The 20,602-nt window shown below is 40.2% G+C and overlaps 1 protein-coding gene across 1 annotated transcript in view; it reads left to right on the top strand.

Moving 5' to 3' along the window:
• Positions 1–20,602, top strand: part of LOC137500919 (zinc finger CCHC domain-containing protein 24-like) — a 120,641-nt gene that overhangs the window by 38,259 nt on the left and 61,780 nt on the right. The window lies entirely within an intron of this gene.

Here is a 20,602-nt window from a genome sequence, read left to right as displayed (position 1 = left end):
CTGTAGCTTTTGAAGGTGCTTAAATACGTCAGTCTTACGTAGGTAGATTTACTGGCACGTACAAGAACGCCTATGGGGCTAAATTCCGGCACCTCGGTGTCTCCGAAAACCGTAAAAGTAGTGGGACGTAAAGAAATTATTATTATTATTATTATTATTATTATTATTATTATTATTATTATTATTATTATTATTATTATTATTATTATTATTATTATTATTATTTTCTAACAGTGAAAAAAAGCCGACTGGATACGAAACTAATGGCATTTCAAGACTGTCGTGATAACCATTACGCTACAGGCCCACAAATTTTTCAATTGTGAAATGTATGGTACTATTTAACAATGTGGAACCTCAAGTTTGAGTGTATTAGAGTTCCGTATTTGTTAATATTATTAGTTTTACGTTCCAGTAACATTTTAGTGGAGTATTTGATTCATTTCTTAATATAAGGGGCATAGAATCATAGAATGTAACCTCAACAGGAACTACATACGGTACTTCTCTATGCTACAGTTGAGAGGAATGTGTCCTGCGAAGTCATGACTTTTTAAATACTTGCGGTTCTTAACAGTTACTGGTAATTTGTTCAGCGCATAACACTTTTCTTTGAATATAACTGCAAAGTAAGATTATTTAGTGACAAACACTGGTACTTTATAAACAACATGCCAGTGTGCCCAGAATCATACCAGGTGTATGGATAATTCTTTTCCGGTTTCACTGAGAGATGGCGCCAGCGAACAGTACGCAGCGTATGAATTTGACACAACGCACGCACGCACACACACACACACACACACACACACACACACACACACGTCGAGTCCGCCAAACGCTAGCGTCTGTGTTGTACCGTATCGTTCAGTGATCATGTCAACGTTCGTGCCTGGAAAAGAACATTTGCGGCACGCATTGCTTTTTTAATCAAAAGAAAAAGGCTGTAGAAAATCATCGTTTGCTGGTAGAAACATAAAGTGAACACGCTCCATCGATTAGAACATGTGAGACGAGGTTTCGACAATATAAACGTGGGGATTTCAGTGTGAAAGACAGTGCGCGCTCTGGTAGAGCACAAAATTATTATGAACTCATGAAGCTCGGTGAAACCATTTGTGCACAACGCTATCGCCAACAAATGATTAAATCACGCATTGATCGAAAGACGACCGGAATGGGCCAGAAGACATGGCAAAGTGATTTTGTTTCACGACAATGCGCCGTCTCACACAGCAAAACCAGTGAAAGAACACCTTAAAATCGCTTGGATGGGACATCCTTCCGCACCCGACAAACTGCCCCGACCTGGAGCCATCAGACTATCACCTCTTCGCATCAGCAGAGCAGCGTTTAAGCAATTTCGAGGAAGTTGGATAATGGCTCGACGAATGGTTTGCTGCAAAAGACAAACAGTTTTTCTTGCGTGGTATTCATAAGTCATAACTTACCTGAAAGATGGGCGAAGTGTGTAGATGCCGATGGCCAATATTTTGAATAAACAAAACATGTTTTTTCCTTGAAAATTACGTGTTTTCTTTACCACAAAAAAACTGATGCCGGTTGCATTCACATAGTATTATAATGAACAGCAACGACAATGATTATGATAATGATAATAATAAGTTGCACAATTTAGTTTTCAAATCCGAAGGAATTAAAATAATACACTTATATGGTACAACGGCCGTAGCCGTGTTGAAACACCGGATCTCGTGAGATCTCCGAAGTTAAGCAACATTGGGCGTGGTCAGGAGTTGGATGGGTTGCCACGCGCTGTTGGTGGGGGGTAAGGGAATGGAGGAGCGGAAAGGAACTGGCCACCCTACCGCACGTAAACTCCGGCTCAGGAACACCTCTGCGGAGGTTCGGACCTGCCTTCGGGCAGAATATATAATTTCGTGTGGCTATTCCGAGCCGAGTGCAGCCCTTGTAAGGCAGACCCTCCGATGAGGGTGGGCGGCATCTGCCATGTGTAGGTATAATTGCGTGTTATTGTGGTGGAGGATAGTGTTATGTGTGGTGTGTGAGGGATATTGGGACAGCACAAACACCCAGCCCCCGAGTCATTGGAATTAACCAACGAAGGTTAAAATCCCCGGGACCCTCTGAACCGAAGGCCAGTACGCTGACCATTCAGCCAACGAGTCGGACTCGGGCAGAATAACCCTTACCTACCTTATATGGTACGAACACACACACACACACACACACACACACACGAAATACATATTCCCCTTATAGTAACCAAAACACGCTGACCGTCACAATATTAAGAAATAATCTCGTTCCTAGGAGCAAATAATTTACTAGTATTTACAATTCAACCGCCAATCGTAGGCCTACTTAGCTACACTGACTGCCCAGAAACATGCTCGAGACTTCAGTATTTAAAGTTTAGATAAGGAGAGGATGTCTTTGTTATCGCATCCTCGCTTACTACTGTGTTCTCAGAACTGGCTAATTACTTCAAAAGCCTTGTTGATTGTTGGGAGTGGCAGCAAGGGATTGTTATTAAATTGAAACAGGTTTGGAAACCCACATTCTTTCAGAAATAACTACTGTACTCCTATTGACGAAAGAAGCTCTGCACTACGACGGCCTACGTTTGGAATAACTTTCTGTAATAACAATAATACTGTGTTGTGTGCTCTAGCTTTATCAATATGTAAAATCACTCTTTAGCTACTGAATTAAGAAACAGTCATGGGCCCCTCACAAGCCATGGGTCCACCCGCCCCGCGGGGTCTGCGGGGTCCTTATCGCCACCACAAACGGGGTGAAAAGTCAGGTTGTGAACTTCACAAATAGGAAAAGTCCTCTCGGTTGTAATTACTGCTTGACGGGGTAAAAGTTCCTTGGGGGTTACTGTAAGTAGGGCCTGTTGTTAAAATATAAGGAAAGATCTTCGTTGGGGTAATCACATAAACGGAATTGCAAATAAAAGTTACAGATATCTTCTCGTGGTTATGAGAGTATTTAGGGGTAAAGGAGAGGGTATATAAGTCTCTGGTAAGACCCCAATTAAAGTATGGTTCTAGTGAATGGCACCCTCACTAGGATTAGTTGATTCGAGGACTGGAAAACAATCCAAGGAAAAGCAGCTCGATTGGCGATAATTTACTACTGTTTACAATTCAACTGTCAGTCGTAGGCCTACTTAGCTACATTGACTGCCGAGGGTTATAAACAGGGGTGTCCGGACATTTCGTACCACTTGGTTTTTGAGGACATTTCGTACCACATAGGTCGCGAATGACGAATACGAGATAACAATTAACACGTGAGCCAGTCAGATCAGTTACGCCCGACGGAAAGTTAACGTCAGTAGTGGTCACACCTTGGATATACAAATGAATACATGCAGTAGGATATCGTTTTTACTTCGCAATATTCCCCACTCTTTCAAGTGGTACGGTATGTCCTCTCCTAAATATTTTAAAGTCATTAACTGACACTTCGCCGGTAATCAGCCGTTCAAGTGGTACGAAATGTCCTAGAACCACAAACGGGCTCGAGACTTCAGTATTTAAAGTTTAGATAAGGATGGGTCTTTGTTATCGCATCTTTGCTGACAACACAATAAGAGTATAAATTGGAGCAAACATTCGTTTATAGGATGAGTTAGGAAAATGTACCAATGAAGATGTCCGATAAATTTCCAAACTCTTTGAAATTTTAAAAAAGCCCTAAATGCAGACCAATGGTGATTGCATAGATGAGAAGTGAGTAGTTTCCCGTTGCTTTTCTCGTGACAATTTCTAGTATAGAATAGAGATGTCCACTGCCAATTCACCACATAGCTAAGCATCCTGTCCCCGAGCCAAGGAAGTTCGAGATAAGGCGAGCGCATTTCACCTTATTTATGACTACTGAAGTTTCACCCTGTCCAGTGTGTAAAAAGGTGAATTTGCTTTTAGTTGTTTACCGTAAGTATCCCACAGTTAACCGACCTAGGGAGAGGGAAGGGGGAAGCCGTTTCGGAGAACGATTCTTCCGGCTAAGTCATAAACTACTACAGTACCGTATTGCTATTTTTTTAAAAAAAAGCCGAATTACAGTATGTTATTCTGAAATGTTTTGAAGGCCAAACGAATTCAAATCTCTCTTTGCAGGCTACACTGACGTTCTTTATTAAAGTTAAAATTGCATTTTAAGGGTTACAGTACATCAATACATATTTCCCACAGTCCATTTCCTTGGCTGAATGGTCAGCGTTGAGGCGTTAGGTTCAGAGGGTCCTGAGTTCGATTCTCGGCCGTGTCGGGGATTTTAATCACTTCTGATTAATTCTTCTGGCTCGGGGTCTAGTTATTTGTGTTAACACTTTCATCTTCATATTTAGATACCACAACACTACCAACCACCACAGAAACACGCAATAGTGATTACATTCCTCAACATAGGGTTGGCTTCAGGAAGGGCATCCGGCCGTAAACAGGGCAAACCCCCCCCCCCACCCCACAATGTGTGATACAGTTCGCACCTGCGACCTCACAAGTGTAGGAAAGGCGGTAGAAGATGAATACATTCTTATTATGAATTATTTAAAAGCAGTTAAAAAAAATATTATTAGGCATTTCTCTCTTGCGTCCCTTCCAACGTTTCGAGCAGCAATGTACTACCAGTTCTTCATTAGTAGTACGTCAGCCAGCGTTCACACACTGCATTGTTCAAAACAAATCTTAGGGCAACCTAAAATAACAACAACAATAACGACACATGTGCGTACTATAGTTTCTGTGTCGCTTTAAGAGAAAATGTATTAATGTACGGTATACAGTAGGCTACAGCTGGAACAACGGTCACTTTAGTATTAGGTGTAGGCTACAGCTGGAACAACGGTCACTTTATTATTAGGTTGGGGAATAGATTCAAGGTTGGGCGTTCACTTCTCCGCTAGCGATTGCCCAACGTGCTCTCGCGATTATTCCCGTGCTGTACAGTACGTGGTTGTTTTTTTTTAATCTGTGATTTCGGAGGCATTTCCGGGTTTTAAAACTCCGCTGAGTGTACAAGCACCCATTTCATTACGTACGAAACACGCGGCTGCACAGCTACCGCCAGCGGAAAATTTATCGTGCAGTTTTCTGCCGTCCGCCTCTGTGGTGTAGTGGTTAGTGTGATTAGCTGCCACCCCCGGAGGTCCGGGTTCAATTCCCGGCTCTGCCACGAAATTTGAAAAGTGGTACGAGGGCTGGAACGGGGTCCATTCAGCCTCGGGAGGTCAACTGAGTAGAGGTCGGTTCGATTCCCACTTCAGCCATCTTGGAAGTGGATTTCCATGGTTTCCCTCTTCTCCTCCAGGCAAATGCCACGATGGTACCTAACTTAAGGCCACGGCCGCTTCCTTCCCCCTTCCTTCCCTCTTCCTTGTCTATCCCTCCCAATCTACCCATCCTCCGACAAGGCTCCTGTTCAGCACAGCAGGTAGGGTGCATGGGCAAGGCACTGGCCATTCTCCCCAGTTGTATCCCCCGACCCAAAGTCTCACGCTCCAGGACACTGCCTTTGAGGTGGTAGAGGTGGGATCCCTGCTGAATCCGAGGAAAAAACCAACCCTGCAGGGTAAGCAGATTAAGAAGGAGAAGAAGTTTTTCTGCTGCTTAGCAGTAGTGGCGATTGAGAAATAGAAGTGTGTGTTGGAGATGGGGGTAAAATGTACAGACAACAGAAAATACCTGGGTTTGTGGGATATAGCGGGCGGAGGTGGGGTATCTCGTATATCAAAACTGAAAGGAAAAAAAAAAAATTAAAGGCTACAAAATAGTACAGAGAGGTAGAGATTTTTGAGATTTTGATACAATATTATACAATGAAACTTTCACCAAAGATACAATTACACATGTGCGCAACTAAGGTTTTATGAAATCAGATGCTAATTGCACTTCTACATGCTGCTCAGGGGCAGAACGAATGTGATATGAGCCCAAATTATGTTTAATAGGTTTCATTTGACTGCCTCTGTGGTTTAACGTCTGAGCTGCTGAGCTGTCAACCATGATCCACGTAGAAGTTCGTACTTAACTTTAATTGGTTTAACTTTTCAGTAACTGCAGAACTACACTCTGTAACTGATAGCGAACTCTTGATTACCAGTATAATACTTTATTCTATTACAATACAGAAAAGTATATGAACAAAATTAAAAGATGTTCAAATTAAGTTTGCAAAATATCAAACCGCACAACTGATAAGCCTATTATTAACTTTGCGCAAACAGAGCTTGTTCGAAACCGAGTTGACTGATTCTTACTACCGGTACTGTACAACTTCTTATTGGCATTATATGTTGTTGTCAAATAAATGTGTGACTAAAGTTAAATGCTCTGCCTAACTAAAATATGATATTCTGATATCAATTTTTATTGTTATAATTATTTTTAAATAATTTGGTGCAGGTATTTCCTAAGGAACGTGCCATGGTGATGCGAGAGACAGCACGGGCAAGCATTGTTTACAGCTGTGTTGTGTTAAAATCAACACAATAAACTGCTGTGAGATGCAACCAAGTGGCAATTTAAATACAGATTGTAAAAAAACGAAACCTAATTCTGCTGATTCTAGAATGATATGGATATAGATTCCTCCAGGGAACGTGAATTATTTGAAAACCACCCAGATCGTTTCCGTGCACAGTAACATTAGACTAAAGTATATTATTTTTATTTGGAGCCTGCGGGCCCCCTTAAAATGTGGGCCCATCTGCATTGTAAGCCCCTGACACTGTTGCGTGAGTCTCCACTACTTGCTGTGGCACTGAAAAATCGGTTAGCTGCATCAAATGACATTTTGTGTATATTTACGCTAATATTTAAATAAAAAAGTTCAATAATTAAAGGAAAGAATTAGGTAATAGACAAGAGGGTTTGTGTAAATTGCTTTGTTTTAATATCTAGTTTTAGGTGGGGGAGGGGGGGTGCCTCCACTCGTTCCCCCCATTATGATCATAACCACCATAGGCATGTCGGTGGTAAGATTGAAATATTGGCACATGTTCTGGGCCGCTGACTGTTCGGCTTATTATTTGAAAATATGTGCCATCATATCAGGCATAGAAGCAGTTTCTTTTAGCGATATGGAAGAAATGTTCATTGACTTGCTGTGGATGCATGAGAATCTCTGAGGTATAGGATCAATTAACTATAGAAACCAGTAGTGATGATTAGGAATTAGAGTTGGAGGAGCACAAAAATTTATAGAGAACAAAAAGTACTTGGGTTCGAGGGATATAGTGGAGGGGGGTAGACATCAACATTTAAAAAGAACTGTAAGTTTTCGATGCTCTCTGAGTGAATTTTGACAGAGATGTAGAGATTGACAGCCTACCAATATAAGTGCAGTAATAATAGATTATGACTTATTGATTCAGTACTTTGTTTCTTAATCTGTTTACCATCCAGGGTTGATTTTTCCCTCGGACTCAGCGAGGGATCCTACCTCTACCACCTCAAGGGCAGTGTTCTAGAGCATGAGACTTTGGTTCAGAGAGGGGGGGGAGGGGGGGTTAGGTGGACCAATACCTCACCCAAGTGGCCTCGCCTGCATAGCTATGCTGAACAGGGACCTTGTGGGGGATGGGAAGATTGGAAGGGATAGACAAGGAAGAGGGGGCAAAAAGTGGCCATGACCTTAAGTTAGGTACCATCCCAGCATTTTCCTGGAGAAGAAGTGGGGAAAACAACTTTGAGGATGGCTGAGGAGGGAATTGAAACCCACTTTACTCAGTTGACCTCCCGATGATGAGCTGACCCCGTTTCAGCCCTCGTACCATGCCGGAAATTGAATCCAGGCCTCTGGGGGTGGCAGCTAATAACACTAACCACTACACCACAGAGGCAGACCTTGATTCAATACTATACAATAAAACTTTCACCAAAGGAATAATATTACACATGTATTACAATTAAATAGAAGTATGGAGTCATTATGATATTAAAAAGTAATTTCGTTTTTACTCCACACTAACAAAGTAACAGATACTCAATAGAACTGCATTCGGGAAATGATGGGGACGAACCCCACTGTCAGCAGCCCTGAATAACTTTTTCCATTTTTACACCGGGCTGTACCTTAATTATGGCTATGGCCACTTCCTTCAATCTCCTAGCCCTTTCCTATCCAATTGTCGCCACAAGACCTATCGTTTGATGCAATATAAAGCAAATTGTAAAAAAAAAAAAGAACTGCACAGACTGTTTAACTGAGTGAGACTCCCAGACTGACAAATGTGTATGGCAAATGGGGGAATCATACTTCAATGTCCATGCCCTTGGCAAAAATACACCCCTGCTACTCTTCCTTATAGCACATGCTGTACGCTGCTGCGTGGTATCCACTACTTGCCGGGTCATCGTACAGATCGGTTAGCAGCGATGAACAATATTTTGTGCGTATTTATGCTAATTATTCTTTTAATAATTAAATAAAGGAAGGAATTATTTGAAAAGACAACAAGGTTTGTACAAATTCCTTTTTTTTAAATAATTCCTTGTTTCAGGCAGTTAAAATGGAATAAGAATGCGGAATGGGATGAAATATGAAAGGAATTAAAAGTTCATAGGTGATGACTAAAATGAAATAATGAAATCATTTAAATAGGCAGTCGGTGAAAACAGCCACCTGCATTTATGATAATTATGGCAATAATAATAATAATAATAATAATAATAATAATAATAATAATAATAATAATAATAATAATAATAATAATAATAATTTTTCTTGTTAAGCATACAGCTAACTTCTTTTCGGTGGTAGAGTGTCGGCCTCTGGATCCCAAGATAGCAAGTTCAAATCCAGCAGATGTAGAAGGATTTTTGAAGGGGGCAAAGAGCAAAAAGGTCCATTCAACACTCCATATCACATGATGTTTGCATGAAAAAGATCTCTGGTAGCACATTTGGTGTTCACCTGACAAAATTCACTAAAACTCAGCCACAAATGCCCAAGAGAGGTTTGGTTTATTCTGCCATCTAGTAGGCCTAGAGTAACTCAAAACGTTGAAATTGACAAGCAAGAAAGCAGATTAAAATGCTTCCACATGGCAGCTGAGACTTTATTCTTCTTATTATTATATGTATATACACACATGCGTTTGGACCTCTAAGGAGCATGTAGAACTATTATTTAGCATTGGTATTCTTGATCTCCTTGTTCTTCTTATCTTCCCAAAACTTCCTCATCCTTTCACTATGAGTCTGTTGTCTTTCTTGAGACCACACGTTTTTTATTTTCAAATTTCTTGCCGTCAGTTTCTTGGGCGCAAACTTGTGGGTGTTGATCTTTTGTCTATATGAAGTCCTTGTGGTTTCCAGTGGCTCAGTGTCGACTTCTGCAAGATCTTTTTGGGTGTTTACTAGTCAGTGCACTTTGGTTTGTCGTGTTCCATTGGTAATGAAAAAGATTTTCTTGGTCAATCATGAGTCATCCATTCGTGTTAAATGCCCGTAGAATTTCATAAGTCTTTTGCGTGCAAGTGAAGCAAATTGCTCAGTCAATGAATAGAGTTCCTCCGAGATTATTATTATTGTTATTATTATTATTAATTTCAAAATTTTGTAATTTGGCCAACAAGTCATCCTTGATGAGATTATGCAAGTACAGTAATTGAATTATTCTTTGTTAAACCTGAAGTACACTTGAAATCTTTCTTGATATCTATTTAGCTCCCTTACTAAATTGTGGTATTTATACTTTTCTTCCCTTCATAAATTCATATGGCAGACAATATTCATGGCAACAGAAAGAGCACAGGCAATTTAAGACTGGTTTAACACGAGGTGGTTAGTTGAATCAACTAGTTGCTTCGGTGGGTGTTGGGGAAGTTGACTGACAGTGTGAAGACGCAAAGTAGCTTGTGTTCACATTGAGGCAACTGGTGGAATCAACTTTGTTTTGCAGTGGGAAGGTTACAGTAGTCAGTACAATAATAAAACCCAAGGAAGCATGTGTGCTTCTTGTGCTAGCTATCATAAGATAATCACGTTGAAAATATGGGTTCATCCTTTTCTACAAAATCAAGGAGCAGGGGAGTTTTCTCAGCTTTATCCACAACTGCTTAGTTATGAGGACAAATTCTTCAATTATTTCTGTATGTACCAGCTGTCCTTTGAAGAGCCGTACAGGATGATCCAACAGAGAATTCATAAAGAAGACACGTGCACGAGGGTTGCTTTGCTTTCAAAAGAAAGACTGGCCAAACACCAGGGTAAGTGAATATATATTTAAGAAATGCAATAGCTAATTTTATTTTAATAACCTTATTAATACAATACACAAGTAAATACAGATACAAAAGTAAAAAGAAACAAAATCCCATTACAGAATGGAAAGTTAGAAAACTGACATATTATTCACTGAAGATTGAATGGAGATCAGGGATTGAGTTCACTGAATGAGATGGAGGCTGCATAGTTTGTGACGAGATGTTAGGTGAAGGTTGAAAGCGTATGAATTTATTAACTTCAGAGAGGAACTGAGGTGAGAACTAAGCACTGGTTTCATTTTGGTCTGGACTTTGGTATTCGTGAACACTTGGAGATGATGGTTCTGAATAAGAAGATACTGTAGGGGATAGTGCATGAAACAAAGCATTGGGAGGCTGTGAAAATTGAGAATGAGCAAATCTATTATATAATGGCTACTGGAATGGAGGAGTATGATGATATGAGAGGTTTGGGTGAAAAGAAATGGTGGGTACATACTCATGTTATATTAGTTGGTCCCAGACTGGAGCAACTCTGACCACGTGTTCAGTTTATGCATTCCTTGAACTGCCCAAGTGTAGATCAATAGAGATATCAGAAATTCTTTGTCATCATCTCCTTCGTCTGCTTTTTCTGTCCCTTTTCTGCTACCATTTTCTCTTCTAAGATTTTTTTAAATACTTGGCAAATGTCTGCCACAGTACGGTATTTTCTAAATAACACTTTCTTTTCAATTTTTTTTTCTTTTTTATTTTCAGATGCTGTGGTCAGGTTTCAAAGTTAGAGACTGGTTGGCACCCTCACTTCTTTCCCCTTGTAACTGTGATGAATAGTCATCTTCATTCTCCTCCTCTTCATCCTCATCTTCTTCTTTCCCATTAGAAAGATTGGAAGCAGTTGATTTGGTTGTGAATACGGGTGCAAGGAATGACAACACATCAAAGTAAATGTACTGTTTTCTTCCTTTTCACAGATCCTGATTTGGGATGTTGAGAGTCGCACTCCCTCTTATAACATTGCCTCAAGTTCTTCCATATATATATATATTTTTTTTTTGTGGTTTGAGCTCTTTTTCTGATTTATTTACCTTTCACCTTAACATCTAGTACATGTTTCGAGAATATTATGCATTCTGTTCCTCAGCTCTTTTTCTGAAACAAATTATAATTTAGTAGGTACTGACATACAGTGTTAATTATATGTTAGTTTTTAATTTGAAGTAAAATTGGTGAAACGTTTCAACAACTGGACTGAGACTCAAACCCAGAGCCCTCAAGTGGGCTTGCACTTTCTAGGCACATGCTGTACTACTAAGCTATCCAGTCAAACGAGAACGATCTATTCTTTCAACTTTTTCACCACGTACAAACTAATCATTACCTTATCTCGATGGCGACCCCCGAACCGAAAATACTTAAACCTCAGATATGTTTCACATTAGTATCCCTTCAAGTGCCAAGTGTTCTGCTCTAAATGTCAGGTCATATACTGTGGCATTGTACACAGATTGAAAATACTGTTAAGTCACTCTTAGAAGGAGAATAGTTTGACATGCAGAACATTCTTTTACTCAGAAAACCTGCTCTGTACATGAATGACTCATTTCTGGTTAGTGAGGAATGAGTTAAGAAATACTTTGCCTTCAATGTTATCCTTGATATGACTGATTAAGTGAATATCTGCACTATGCGTCACACTTGGCATTCTAGTGATATTACATTACATTTGGCACTTCTCGGATTAATGTTTGTATTTATTTTCATGAGCCCATGTGAGGCTTCCGGCTTCGAGTTCTGGTCCAGTCGTTCGAATATGTTCACCAATATTTTCCCTAAAAGTTATTTTTTATTTTGTTATGAACATAATTTTGACATAAATTGACAAAATTAACATCTAATTTAATAACATTGTTGTTTCATTTTGTTTTCTGCAGGTATTTGGCATCGGGATGCAAACTGTCAGATCTACACTACTGTTACAAATGAAGGATATCAATCAACAATGAAATGGTGGAAGAAGTGTGTCAAGCTATTTGGGAACTAATCAGCATTTCCTTGGCAGTTCCATCAGAAAACAAGTGGATGAATATAGCATCGGACTTCAAAAGAATAGCTAACTTCTCTCACTGTCTTGGAGCAATTGACGGGTAGCACATTAGAATAATAAAACCAAAAGACAGTGGGTCTCTATATCACAAGTTCAAACATTACTTTTCAATTCTTTTTTGGCCATTTGTGATTCCAGTTACTTATTTAGAGCTATTGATATTGGAGGTTATGGAAAGCAGTCAGATTCTGGAATTTTTGTGAATACTAACATATGGAAGAGAATTTTATGCAATACTTTTAATATTCCAACAGCAAGGCTATTGGAATAGATTTTCATCGGGGTATCACATAAAAGGGATTGTAAATAAAGGTTACAGATCTCTTCAAATGGTTATGAGGGTATTTAAGGGTTGTAGTAAGGATGTGAAAAATCTAACACCTTGGCTGAATGTTTAACATTAAGGGCTTCAGTTCAGAGGGTCCCGGGTTCAATTACCGGCCAGGTCGGGGATTTTAATCATATCTGATTAACTCTTCTGGTTTGGGGGCTGGGTGTTTGTGCTTGTCCCAACACTTTCCTCTTCATATTCAGACAACACACCACAATATCAATCACCACAGCAACATGCAATAGTGATTACATCCCTCCACATAGGGTTGGTGTCAGGAAGGTCGTCCGGTCGTAAAACAGAGCCAAATCAATATATGAGACTAAATTTGAACCCGCAACCCCACAAGTGTGGGAAAAGCAGTAGAAAAAGAAGAAGAAGAATGTACAAGAGAGTAAGACCCACTTAACTAAAGTATGGTTGAGTTGGCTAGACTGGGCGAGTTGGCCATGCGGTCAGGGGCACACGGTTGAGAGCTTGCATCCAGGAGATAGTGGGTTCGAATCCCACTGTCGGCAGCCCGGAAGATGGTATTCCATGGTTTCCCATTTTCACACCAGGCAAATGCTGGGGCTGTACCTTAACTAAGGCCATGGCCGCTTCCTTTCAACTCCTAGGCCTTTCCTATTCCATCATCGCCATAAGACCTATCTGTGTCGGTGCGACGTAAAGCAAAATAATTTTTAAAAAGTTGGCTACTGAGTGTATCCTTCAAAACACTTGAGCCAGTGCAATCAGCTGTCTCGATGCTTCGACACAGCAACGCTTCACTGTTTCGAAGCAGTGAAATTGCTTAGTGCGTCGTGTCGCGTGAACGGAAACTCCAGTCGTTCCGAACATGTCAGCTACATTGATGCTTCGAAACAGCAAAACTTTGGAACAATGACGGTGCTTTGTTTATTCTCCCACCTTAATAGAAACACTCCGCGTGACATTGCCCTGAAGATGAGCTGACACTCGTTAGGAGACGTTTCATATTCCGAACTGCGAGTCAAGTTACTAAAAGAACAACGTAATTCACAATGCAAGGTCTTTGTTTTACACAGAAAAAAAAAAAGGATTGTTCTAAAAGCCAGGTCATACTATAACAGAAAGACACTCCCATTTGTCAAGTGCAATAGTTTGACAAATTATATTTTTAAACTTTTTAAACTAGATTAGGTCAAGCCTGTTACTGTACATATTGTACCCGTAAAAAGTGTTCATATCTTTACGGCGCTTGATATTAAATTACAATAATTTAAAGTCTATCAAATTATTGTGATCTCAGTTCAATACGGAAAATAAGATGAAGTTTCTTATGTTTAATGATATTAAATTAACGAGCATGAATCTTATCCTAGGGAGTGGCCTTATCATTGGAGTTGGTACAGAGAGGGGTATAGTTATCAATTTTAGAGATTCTTTTGATAAATTGAGTTTATTGATCATCAAAAGCAAGTTCATATCACCTTCCTACAGCAGCATGGAAGTGTCATGGCTGGTTGGTACCTCCGAGTCCGGGAATGGCGCTGGACATCGCCTGGGCAGGGACCACGCCTGCTCGGATAAGGAGTTCTGGAATGTCTCGACGTTATGGAATGTCTCGAAGATTTGCACACGTTCCAGGATTCGATTTGGGATGTAATTCACACTTGAGTTTTCTGCACGGCACTCCACGCATTCATGGCACTGTCTGAAGAGATATGACCTTTTAATGATTGTTACTGCACTCTGGATATTAAATCAAAACGTTCTGGAATAATCACTCAAAGAACAAGATGATTTTGACCTTGTACAGGTAGAAATGCAAGTTCATAACACAAGCTTACTGTAAGTCAGAATGTTCTAGAGGATTACTGTCACTACAGTTCTAAATGCATAGTTCTGGAGATTTAAAACACATTGGCAATGAACTGAATAAATAGCACTCGGAAACTGTCTTGTTCCGTCAATAGGCGAAGTGAATAGCCATTAAAGAAAATAATATTTGAAAGAAAAAGTCTGATTTCATAAATTATGGATTCACTCAAAATACTGGAAAGTTCTAGGCTTTCTGGGAATGCGACATGCGTATTCTGAATTGTCACAGTCTTTAATGAGGATAAGAATCAAAACACAAGTCCTCGTGCAGCACTTAGAAAGTATTGCATATTTCACAATTAAACGTAATATTGAACGTCCCCTAAGTTTCACAGTTTTTACAAGGCGTAAGTTCAATGAGGCACTTAGGAAAACAAGTCATATCGTTCTCACGAAAGTTTATGTCGGTAGGGCACAAGTTCATCCTACACGCTCGGAAAATTTCAATGTTCCAGAAATTGATTCACAAAATACAAGTTCGAATAAGTTCGAAACATAAGTTCAGTGTGGTACACAACACTCATGAAAATTCAAAGTCCTTTCAATCGTCGTCGAATAACCAAGTCCCTGTGTGGCACTTCAAAAAAATGACAAAGTTCCAATGTGTAGAAATAACAAAGTTCCAATGTGTCAAAATATTAAAGTCCCAACACGACACTCGAAGAAAATAAAGTTCCGATGACAATGTTCCAGTATGTCACCTTAAGAAAATAATAAAGTCTTACCGCGACACTTGGCGAAAATAACTAAGTTCCAATGAGACGCTTCAGAAAAATAACAAAGTTCCTATATGGCACTTTAAGAAAATATGAAAGTCCAATCACGACACACGAAAAAAATAACAAAGTTCCAATGTGTCAATATGACAAAGTTCCAACACGATGCTCGCAGAAAATAACGAAGTCCCAATCAGGCACTTCAAGAACATGATAAAGTCCCGACACAACACTTAGAGAAAAAATACCGAAGTTCCAATACTTGGATTTTGAAGACTGTCAACTAGAAGTTCGACACACACAATACTCCTCCTGTCACCCGTGTCACAGAGACGGCGGAGTGACAGATACTGAATTCGTAGATTGGGTGGTCCTCCTTTTATACACGTTCGCATGGAAGTGTCTAGAACCCGGGTATTATCTACCCTTATAACTTCTATAATACTCGGTGGATTTTCTTGAAATCTTGACAGATTACGTCCATTGTAGAGGTTTTTAAGATGGCAGTGTCGAAATAGCGATAAAGTAGCGTAAGCTGGAACATTACCATATACGGTTGTGGATAGCTGGCTTACGGTGGCCACGTCACTCGCTGGGTACGTCACTGCATTTGGCGGGCTGCCTACCTTCCACCTCGCGCGAAGTTCAACAAACATACTTCGGACTTCTCTCGTAGCGGCGTTCCCGGTACAATATAATACCAACCTTGGACTCTTCTTAGATTTAATTACTCATTTTATAATCATTCAAATTCATTCATTTAGTTTATTAACTATCTTATTATGTTTCATAACTAGTTTAAGTTGTTTCTCAATGTATGTAAAATTCCAATTTCGGACTCTTCTTAGATTTCATTATTAATTTTATAATTATTCAATTTAGTTCATTTACTTAGACTAGTATTTTTTCTATGTATGTGTAACTGGATTAAGTTAAGTTTGTTATTGTACATAGAATACTAATAGGAGTTGAGGAAAAGTCATTGTAACTATTGCTTGTCTTGCAGATATGTGAGCGGATCACAAACTGCTATTTGTCGCGGGGAAGCTATGCAGGCATAGTGTGTATTCACAACAACAGATGTCTCTGTGATTGCGGCTAGTAGCACAGAGTGTGCTATGAAATCAGTTGTGTGGTGAGTGTCAGCGTAATGGAAGTAACTCATGTTAAGCAGTCCAAATACATAAAAATATCCATTCTTCAGGGCAGAATTGCAAGAGAATGTCACAGTGAATTGGTGGAAGCCCTTGAGTATAATGGCCTCCCATACCACACAGTAGCATGGTGGATAGGAAAGTTTCAGCAAGGATGTGTGGCAACAGGTGATCAGCAACGCTCAGAACGACCTGTCAGTGTGCGGGCCTATGCAGCACGTGCCACCATCGAGCGGCTTTTCGAGGAAGACAGACGATGGACGTTACTGGAATTAGAGAGGGCGAATGGGATCGAGAAATGCACCATCCACAGGATATTGTAGTCAGAGCTGCAACTGCGCAAAATCGCATCACAGTGGGTACCGCATCCACTGATGGAAGTTCAGCGGTGGGTGCAATATGCAACATGCTCCGACCACCTAGCATGCTGGCAACAGGGCGGCGACCACTTCCTGCAGTTGCAGCTCTGTCCGCAGTATCCTGTGGATGATGCATATCTCGATGGCACTTGCCCTCTGTAACTCCAGTAGCATCCATCATTTGTCTTCATCCAGGAGCTGCTCGATGAGGGCACAGCCATGTCGGTTCGCACTCTGACAGGTCATCCTGAGTGTTGCTGATCTCCAGTTACCACATGTCCATGCTGAAACTTTTGTACCCATCATGCTACTGTACAGTATGGGAGGGCATTATTCCCAAGGGCTTCCACCAATTCACTGTTACATTCTCTCACATTTCTCCCCTTGAGAACGGCCATTTTGATGCATGCACGCTACTCAACACGGGTTACCTACATCTCGTATGACACTTGCCACACAACTGATTTCACAGTGCTACTACCAGCAATCACAGAGCCATCTGTTTTTGTGAACACACACTATGCCTGCATAGCTTCCACACGACGAATAGCAGTTTGTGATCTGCTCACATATCTATAAGAAAAAAGTAGTTGAAATGACTTTTGCCCCAACCCTCATATTTTGAATTATTCTTAAATTTCATTAATCATTTTATTCAGATTAGTTTCTGTTTTAGTGTGCTTTTAACTGTAAAACTGATCCCCTTGTATACTGGTACTATTATACTGTACACCATCTTTTTATCATACTGTATTTTGTATATTTGCTTATTAAATATTTCATGACCTCATATTTTATCGTTATTAGAATGTTGATTAGTTTAATCAGTGAACTGAACTTGGCTATGAAGTGTGGTTCATATTTCATTACGATGGTGGAACACTGCTTCTCTTGCAGTCCGAGATGGAAGTGCACCATGTTTCAACACACTGCTTCACCACACCATCGTGAAACCCTGTCAAGGTACTGTGTATAGTAACACTGCTTCTGTTGCAGTCCAAGAAGGAAGTGTGCTGTTTGTCAACACACTGCTTTGAAGCAACTCGCTGTGCCATATCAAGTGTTTCAAATCAGTTAGCAGTGTCACTTCACTCTTCTCTAGAGTATGGGGCTCTCGCCAGGATTACTTGATTCGAGAACTGGAAAAAAAAAAATTCTCGTCCATCCCAGCTCCATACTAAACTACAAGGGACTGGTGGACCACACGATATATTACTTCCAATTTAAAGATAAAAATTTCATGATGTTCCGTATTGAACTGTATTACAATTAAAGTGAAATAACTAATAATGTAGTTCAACCTATTCAATACAAGTAAATAACGGTGTTACATTCCTGTTTAATTATAAGCGGAAGCGGTACCGGTTTCAACCCCAATCTGGGTCATCATCAGCTGAATAAAATGCAATCAATAGAAATTTTCAGATGATCATTTCTTGTGTCAGACTGACTTGTTGACATTTTATGTATTCATCCGTGAGTTTAATGCAATGTTATTTTAACATGGATATATTTTTGGGCTGGGGGTCTAGCTGGAGTTAGCGTAGACAGAAATCCAACACCGTGGTAATCAGGTGTCCGGTTGGCCATTTTTGTTCTGTACCTAACATCTCTTCAACCCATCCTAAATGTACATATACCGGGCGAGTTGGCCGTGCGCGTAGAGGCGCGCGGCTGTGAGCTTGCATCCGGAAGATAGTAGGTTCGAATCCCACTATCGGCAGCCCTGAAAATGGTTTTCCGTGGTTTCCCATTTTCACACCAGGCAAATGCTGGGGCTGTACCTTACTTAAGGCCACGGCCGCTTCCTTCCAACTCCTTGGCCTTTCCCATCCCATCGTCGCCATAAGACCTACCTGTGTCGGTGCGACGTAAAGCCCCTAGCAAAAAAAAAAAAAAAATAAATAAATGTACATAACACGACCTAATAAGTTGAAAGTTGGTTTCGATTACAATGCGGTCGTGAAAATTCAATATTCATTCAGGTAACCAGTGTTCGTCATCTATCTATACTAAGTCATGTTATTACCATGTGCCACAACCAGTAGCGGCTCATGGCTCAAACGGCAGGTGGGGCTAATGTGCGTATTATTATTATTATTATTATTATTATTATTATTATTATTATTATTATTATTATTATTATTATTATTATTATTATTATTATTATTATTGATGTAGTTTTTGTTTCTTCTGCTGTTCTATATACCTACACCAATATTAAACTTTGTCATTACATTCTTATTGGCAGTACCTGTACAGTTAGGCATGCTTCATTCTAATGCATGCTAATAATAAAATACTTTAAAAGTGAGGGCCTACCTCATTTATAAAGGAACTACACTCATTGATTCTCCTGCAGTTCAAACTATTCACTATTTTATACCCTACATACTAATCACTGTTTAACAAAAACTAACTATCCAGAACTTACACTCTCCACTCTGCAACTGCTCAAATTGAACTGTCAATTAAAATTCCAAATGTGTTCGAAGCTCCACTCTGTGAATGATCACCAGAACATGTTACATTAGTTTAGAATATTATAAGTGAGTTTGCAATAACATTGCCAAAACACCCGCTGCTACAGCTTCGTCTGCATTATCCATTCTTATTGCGGGCATGTCAAAGCTAGCCTCTAGCTTGACGTCTTAAATGCATTGAAACTTTCACTCGCTCAAAGGTTCACTGACCTTCAAAACAGTTACCAATAATCACCATGAAGACTGAAAGCGAATTAGCCCCAGTGTCAGGATAAACATAGAAAACACATAATACAGTCATACTTTCATTTTCTCATATTAATTACTTCAGAACAGTGGTACTCAGATAATAATTTGGTCTCGATAAATTAATGATCTAAAATATAAATAATATAACATTTCTAAACTGTTTTTTTTTTAGTTGTTTTACATCGCACCGCCACAGATAGGTCTTACGGCGACGATGGGACAGGAAAGGGCTAGGAGTGGGAAGGAAGCGGCCGTGGCCTTAATTAAGGTACAGCCCCAGCCATTTGCCTGGTGTGAAAATGGGAAACCACGGAAAGCCATTTTCAGGGCTGCCGACAGTGGGGTTCGAACCTACTATCTCCCGAATACTGGATACTGGCCGCACTTAAGTGACTGCAGCTATCGAGCTCGGTCTAAACTGTTTATGTCCAAAAAATATGGTGGGGCTAAGCCTCTTTTGCCCTTAATGACACACTGCCCCTGGCCAGAACTCTGCCTTCTATATGCAGTAGGTACAAATGGCACTGTGTTTTAAATGAGTTTCCACTGTCTTTGGCATTTTGTCCGGGTCACAGCAAAGCCTCTTACACATCGTAATGTCACCAAAGGCAGTAGAATTTTTAAAAATAATATCTATCTTGTGAATATTTATGGCCATAAAATTGTGTGCTCAAACAGCCACCATTATATTAGACATAGATCTGAACTGGAGAGGCTATATTGTGACATGACATCGGAATGTTGTTCTAAGGATCAGCTGCCATATTGTTGGACATAGATCATGATGCTACATGAAAATGAAAATCCACAGCCTATTTCCAGCCATTCGACCGGGTCAGGAATGGAATGGAAACCAGAGTACCCAGAGAAAAACCTGTCCTGCCTCCGCTTTGTCCAGCACAAATCTCACATGGAGTGACCGGGATTTGAACCACGGTATCCAGCGGTGAGAGTCTGGCACACTGCCACGTGAGCCACAGAGGCTTCTGATGCTATTTCTTTCAACTTATCGGAACATTTTATCTCCTCTGTGGGTGGAGTGAAAGGACCTCCTGAATGTCATAAGAGGCTAATACCAGGCGAGTTGGCTGTGTGGTTAGGGGCGCACAGATGTGAGCTTGCATCTGGGAGATAGTGGGTTCGAATCCCACTGT

This window comes from Anabrus simplex, chromosome 1, assembly GCF_040414725.1.
Source record: "Anabrus simplex isolate iqAnaSimp1 chromosome 1, ASM4041472v1, whole genome shotgun sequence".
Classification (NCBI taxonomy): domain Eukaryota; kingdom Metazoa; phylum Arthropoda; class Insecta; order Orthoptera; family Tettigoniidae; genus Anabrus; species Anabrus simplex.
The sequence above is the reverse complement of the archived record's forward strand: the minus strand, read 5'-3'. Positions and strand labels throughout refer to the sequence as shown.